General features: G+C 34.6%; 1 long non-coding RNA gene across 1 annotated transcript in view; it reads right to left on the bottom strand.

Moving 5' to 3' along the window:
* The window catches only part of LOC119574320, a 5601-nt gene extending 333 nt beyond the window's left edge, over nt 1-5268 (bottom strand). The window contains exons 1-3 of the long non-coding RNA XR_005228848.1: nt 5150-5268; nt 4940-5039; nt 1-4790 (exon numbers count right to left, since the gene is read on the bottom strand). The exon at nt 1-4790 is cut by the window's left edge and continues 333 nt beyond it. This is a non-coding gene — a long non-coding RNA (uncharacterized LOC119574320). The remainder of the gene's footprint in view (nt 4791-4939; nt 5040-5149) is intronic.
* Between the last annotated feature and the right edge of the window lie 2232 nt (nt 5269-7500).

Raw genomic sequence — 7500 nt, 5'->3', positions numbered from 1 at the left:
AATATAATTTTTCAGTCATAAATACCACACATCTGATAGTGAATAATTCCTTTTTTTTTATTTACAGTGCCATAAGTATAATACCTGAAATTAGGATTCAAGTATAGAGTCTAAATGTGTCAGGACTTTTCTCTTCCATCATGCTGAAAATTTACAATAACTAAATAAAAGTCTGTAAAGAAAATCATTTAATATTTGCAAAATATAGCCTTGAATATTAAAAATACAGCTGGAAAGGTGAAAGAAGAATTGTAAAACTGATTTATTTGAGATATGATAACAATATGAAAAGCAAACTTTGATTTTGATAGTAGGCATCTTATCTTTTAACTATATCCAAGTAGTATATTGCTATTTCCTGCCATAGAAAGCTTGAATTTGAATTTTAAAATGGAAGATTAATAATTCCACTTAAAATCTGTAAAACCTGTTTCTAGGCCATCTTCAGCAGGCACATATGTCTTCTACATGTGCAATTTCCTAATAAAGTATTTTCATTATAGTTTTGTACCAGCAGTTAAAGTCTACTCTCAACATAATATCTTAGAACTTCTTGATTATTCACCATCATTATGATACAGTGGCAAACAATTGGACTGAGATATACATTAATGGAATGGTGGTTGCAAGCAGATGTAAGGGTCCTTCCTTGCAACAGTAGCTCGCATAAAACAAACAAAAAAAAAAACTATATTTTGTTTGACACCTACCAAGACTAAAATATAAACTTTTAACATATATAAACTGCAAATATTCACTGGCATTTTTACTGAGAGCTGTTATCACTTAGTTTATATATTGTGTTATTGTGTTATAACAAAGTACTTACTATTAACCTTTAACAGTTCACTAATAAAATAATATTGTTCTGGCTAAATTATTCAATACATGCATAAAAAATGAACTATATGTTAACTTACAGACATGGAAAAAAAACATGTTATATTCACCTATGAGGTGAGGGCAATGAGCATGGTGTTTATATTATCACTGCAACTGAAATTACAATTATTAAAGCTATTTCTTAAGACCTGACATCTCATCAGAGAATACAAAATCCAGTAATACATGAGGAAAGAAATTCTTTGAAATAAGTTCACCATTACTCAGCAGGAGATAACAGTAGCTTAAGCCCAATATATAAGTATAAAAGCATATGCATAAGAGCAATAATCAAAACAAATATGAAGAAAAGAAAGAAAAAAAGAAAAAACACATCTAGTCTTAAAAAAAATTATATTCTGTAAATTACAAAATTTAAACCATTACACAGGAACTCTTGATGATGTTTCATGGTTGTGTTTAAATTAAATGATTTACAAAAAAATAAACATGCTTACTGATTCACTTTCATGTAGTTCTTTCATTTCTGGAATGTACAAAATATGTTCAGGCTTCCCATATTTTCAGAGTAATAAGTTGGTGAATATTTATTGGTTACTACTGACCCTTAAGGTAGAAAAAATGGTAAAGACTCATTAAACTAATCTGCTGAAATTAGATTATCAACACTGAAGAACAAGTGAAGCTAAATTCTGAAAAAAGAGAAAAGATAATTCCCCTTTCAGAGGAATACTGAGATAAAAACATCAGAATTTTTTCAATATACCACATCTATTTAAAATCATTTTTCTATATCACTGGGTGAAAAAGAGAAGTTTTTTATCATAATGCATTTGAAAATCTGCTATACAATTTCTTCAAACTCCTGAAACACACTCAATCTTTTTTTACTGCATTCATTCCTAAGCCATGACTGCTACTGTTGTGATGAATGTTGGTGGTCTGATATATAACAAAAAATCTTATTCAATGAAATTCGAAATTGTGATATTAATAAACATAAAATATGTACATTTCTGGTATAAACTTTATCAAATATTTACCTCCCCTAAATAACCCCTTAACACTGATAAAACTTACACTGCAATGCCTCAAATGGTTATGTAACATCCATACTTATGTGTAATGTGACCTCTTGTTTAATTTCCTTTGATTACCTTTGCACTGCTTATGGTTGTTGTTGCTATGATAATTGAAGAAGCCTTGATTTTTTCATAACCATTTACTAATGCAGTCCTCTGATTCTAAAATATAAAATTAAGCAAAGAAAAGTTTGAAACCAACAAAAGATCAATTCACCACATCTATTTTCTTGTGTACTGAAGTTACTCCAAACTTTAGCAGAAACCAATATTGCATCTATAACCCCACAAGAGTGAGGAAATCTTGGTACTTGATCTGTCACACTATCTTTTAACTCACAATTCACCTTGTAAATCACTATAAGAAACAAAATTGTATCTCAACTTTTTTTCTTTAGCTATCACAGGTAAAGATATAGCAGCTTGTATAGAAAACTAATCTCCAGAAAGTCTGAATATGTGGTTTGTTTCTTCATATAAAGAATACATTATTTGTGATATGAAAGGCTGTGAGACATGCATTTCATGTAACAGCAAAACACCACAAATGACTTGTAATGCCTTGTTCTTCAACTTACCACACAAACAAATACAAAGAAATGCATATAATTCAACAGTACAAAAAGAAAAATAGACAAAGCAAATAATTTTCATAAAGATTCTACAAGAAACTACTTGTTCTCCTTAAGACTACCAACCATACATTAGTGCCAGAGACTAGACTTCAAAAATAAATTCTAATAACAGATAGCAGCACATGGGTAACAGATAAAAAGCTATATAAAGCATACCTCATTTATGCAATTTGGTTCAGAAATTAATGATGCCAGAGTAGCAGACCTGGGCTATTATCAATAACTGTTCAAACATTTCTAACAATTACTCTCTTCATATAATTGAGGAAAATCCACATCCATGTGCCATAAGCTAAGCTTATTGTAGCTTCATTATATATTTTTTCTTTGAAGCTTGGCTACTGCTATGAAATGTGAAACACTGAAAACATTGAAAAAGCATACCTAAGGTATAAATCTAGATGCCATGAAATGACAATAGTAAAGTATTTTTGCTAGATAGTTTTTGCAACACTTATATCTACAACTCTAAAATAGGTAACATTTAACATGATAATATCTGCTAAGCACAAGTTGGATGGCTTGTCTGGATGAGATATGGGATCACCTAGAATCAAGAGGCTACTGAAGGAGGAATCATCTGCAGGGGCTTCTATGATTTACTAAAAAGTGGCTTGAGCCTCAGTTACAAATACCTGGCCCCTAATAATCTTTATTTAGTTATGTATTTCTTTATGTATTCATTATAATTATTATTATTATTTCCTTTTTACAACAGGGACCTTAGGGCAATAAAGCAAGAAACCACAAAGATTTGGTGTGCTGTTCATCTTTTTAGTTGTCACTAAGAAAAAGTGAAATAAGAGGTTTTGTTGAGGGTTTATACTGGTACTTCTTATTTCATTATTTGCACTGGGCATCACTTCAGGGGTCTTTATCATCTGCAACAAATGGACTGTAGCACTTCCAGACCATCATAATATAACAAAGTGCAGTCACTAATAATTTAGGAATGCTGTGTTATATCTTTACAATACAGTGGTTTAGGCTTTGTTGCTCTAAACATATTAGATATTATACAAATAAAATATCAACACTCGTATTAACATCATCTTTCCAAATTAACTTGATGATACATTGTCAAGATGAAAAAAAGCAGCAGGAAGAACTATAACCTAATTCCACAAGGTCCCTCTTTTATATCTAAATAAATACTACGGGACTTTTTTGTGTCCATATAACTGGCATGAGCAAAAATGTGGTTCACACTTCACAATAATTTCTGAAGCATTTGAAAGAACCGTATAACATATACATGAATGTCTTTTTGCTTTAAACTAGCAAGAGTATAGAGCATCACAATCTGAATAACATTACACAACCATGTAGAAAATATCAGCCATAATAAAAAGTCCTACACACTGGTCTCTACACGAGATTTCAGCACTAGACATCTCTCAAACGCAACACATGGCTACAAAAATTATGCAAATAAGATATCCTTCCTTATTACAAAGTGGTCTGACTGAGCCAAGATACTGTGCTCACCAATGGTTGCGTTTCTAGATTATGCTTGACAGAATAATCTACTTGAGAAAGTTGTTCTCTACTACCAACTCTGGCAATTTCTCTTTAGCTCCACCGCCAAAACTGCAGAAAACCTCCCATCACCATAGAAATATGAATATGTAGTAAATTGCTGAAATATCCCATGGAAAAAAAGGTCTGTAACAAGATATTTTTTGTATGTACTGTATCAAAAATTTATATTGTTTCATAAAAAAATGTTTACAATGAAGTTGGATGGTCATGGTTGATGCAATATTTACACATATAGTACTGGGAGTATTTCTATTTCCTGGCTAAAAAGAAAGCTAATTAATACATTGTCATGCAATAAAATTATCAGCTGTCATTAATTGTGTGAGGCTACTTAATGCTAATGTGTCTACCAATGGAATCCTTATAATCATAAAACATTCTAGTGATAAAAGCAAAAACATAACTTGAACTTTTAAATTCAAATTCATAAAAAATTAAAACGTACTGGCTTTTTCACAAACATATTACAAAGTTTGGAAAGAAGTGACTCTATGAGAAGACCCTACAATCTGCACTAGCTAGCTTACTACAGCAGGATGGAATACAAAGCTTCAAACTGCTAATGTCTTGTGATGTTAAACTTCTTTGGATGCAAACAGAGCATTATTGGCACATAATGTTCGTAGCAATGCTGCAGACTCCTCCTTCACATATCAAGGTCCTCTTTTATCTCTTAAAGTTCCTGAATCTGAAAAAAAAAGTTTCAGTCCTTAGTGAGATATGAGAAACATGGATTGAGAGTTCTTCAAGAGAAATACTTTTTTCTATAATTATACCTATATACTTACAGTATAAGCACAAATTATGTTTTTCAGTATCTGTCCTACGAAATCTTACCTGCTTGTGTTAATCTCTGCTTACGAGAATGTGTTTCGTTGTTTGCCTGTGGAGCAGGAGTGCTGGACTGTTCTAACAGATTGTTCACTTTTTGATCCACCTGAAAAACAATTAAAAAAAATATTTTTTCATATTTGCACATACAAATTACAATGTTATTACTGCTATAACACGGCAACATTTTGCCTATAGAGTTATGGGAACCCATACCTTCTGTATCTGCTGCTTGAGGTCACTAACTCCACTTGCAAGCTGTACCTGACTGCCCTCCAGCTTTCTCTCAACACCCTTTACAACTTCCACGCTCTGAAGGAAAGTTAAATGTCATTAGATACCATAAGAATTAGGCTAGTTGGCAATATTATTTATGGCTGAAAATATTTAAATAATTATAAAGAAGTTCTTAGATATCCCAAAAGAATTACAGAAGTTACAGGGATGAAGTTTTAGTAATTGATTACTTACAATCTAAGAATTCGTTACAGAAACTGTGTATGCATTCTCACACAGACACAGACACACGCACATGCACACGCACGCGTGAGGGGGGATAATGCCGAAGGGGGCGCATGGCCGCATTCACCCTTCACTTCCAGCCACGAGGGTCCCTCATAGCGAGTCTCCAGGCAGGCCTTTGGCCTATCTCTATCTCCTCGCACATGGTCCAGCCAACTGTACCCCATGATCCAGCAAAGAGACTTGTTACAAAAGGCATCAAGACAAGACTCTAAGACACTAGATTGTGTCTAGGTTTCACTTCCATGGAGCAAAACTGGCAGTATCAAGGCCTTGAAGACATGTAACTTGGTCCTTCTGCATAAGTACTGACATCTCCAAATGCTCTTGTTGATAGAGTTCATGGCTCTTGCTGCCAAACCAATCCATCTACTGACTTCTTGGTCTGAAAGGCCAGAGATATGGACTACACTACCAAGGTATGCAAAGCTCTCTGTGACTTCAACATCTTCACTGCAAGCAAGTTCAACAGGCCCCCACCACACTTTACAGCACTTTCAGTACTGGTATATAAGCTTGCTATTTGGCCAATCTGTGTCTGAATTCCCCTAAGTCTCAGAAATTCCCATAGTCAAAAACCTTCTTAAGGCCGATGTAGGCTGCAAGCAACCCACTACTGTACTCATGGCGGCATTCCATAATTACTCGAAGCGCTACAATACAGTCTATTGTGGACTTATCAGGGGTAAATTCAGACTGCTCCAGTCTCTGGTGCCTTAGTAGGTGGTTGTGGATCTGTTTCAGAAGAATGTGGCTGAAAACGTTGCCTGGTATACTGAGTAGTGTAATGCCATGGTGGTTGCTAAAGTCCCAACGATTCCCTTTCCCCTTCCAGAGAGGGATGACCATACCCCTCAACAGGTCACGGGGAATGGTACCAGAATGCCAGATGGCAGTCAAGACTACATGCAAGCCCAGTGCCATAGGTTCATCCCAAGCCTTTAGCAATTCAGCAGGGATATCACATATGCCTGCGGCTTTCCCACACTTCAACTTGGAAATTGCCATGTTAACCTCAGTTAGGGTAGGTTCCTCACTAATGGGTGGGTCCGGCACAGGTATTGTGATACCACTTGCATCCAAGCTAACTGTTGGAGGGTCTACCTGGTACAGCTGCTCAAAATACTCAGTCCAACATTCACGAACTCCAACATGATCTGCTTAGAGTTCAGCTTTCTCAGGAATTGGTAGGCAGGGCAAAGGTCATTTTTTTCCTAGAAATGCCTTCAATCATCTCATCAAGATTTCTGATGAACCATTCCTTGTCCCTGCTCAGCAGTATCCGAGCCCTATGAACCAAAGAGTGATGCAAGTCCTGATTGCCATTTAGCTGAGCCATGCAACAAGTTTCAGTGGCCTCCAATGTCTCAAAGGAAGTGAAATTCTGCCTTGCCCTTGGGACTACGCCAATAGATTCCTACGATGCTTCGAGTGTTTTGCGCTTGAAGGACTCCCATAACTGGGTCTGTCAGGTTTTCAAATACATATATGATTAGAGACTGCCCTGGTGAACCCACAGGCACACTCCCCCTCCCTCAGTCTGTCCAAGTGAAACATTCTAGAGTGGCCACTGGAGGGACGAGGAGTTTTGAAATGGGGTAGCCACTACCAGTCTATGGTCAATGCCACAGAACTCGGCACTCCAGTAAACCCTACAATTCTGGTGGATCCTCCATTGAGTGCTGACAAGAATGTGGTTGATCTCTTTGGCCACTGTACCTGTAGCTATAACATGTCCAGAGATATGTATGTATGTATGTATATGTGTGTGTATGTATGTATGTATGTATGTATGTATGTATGTATGTATGTATGTATATATATATATATATATATATATACATATATATACATATATATACATATATATACATATACATATATATACATATATATACATATATATACATATACATATATATACATATACATATATATACATATACATATATATATATATTATATACATAAAAATATACATAAAACATATATATAATATACATATAATATATAACAAACATTAACATATATATAATTAAAATATA

Source organism: Penaeus monodon, chromosome 1 (assembly GCF_015228065.2).
Source record: "Penaeus monodon isolate SGIC_2016 chromosome 1, NSTDA_Pmon_1, whole genome shotgun sequence".
Lineage (NCBI taxonomy): Eukaryota > Metazoa > Arthropoda > Malacostraca > Decapoda > Penaeidae > Penaeus > Penaeus monodon.
This window is presented reverse-complemented; position numbering and strand designations above follow the sequence as displayed.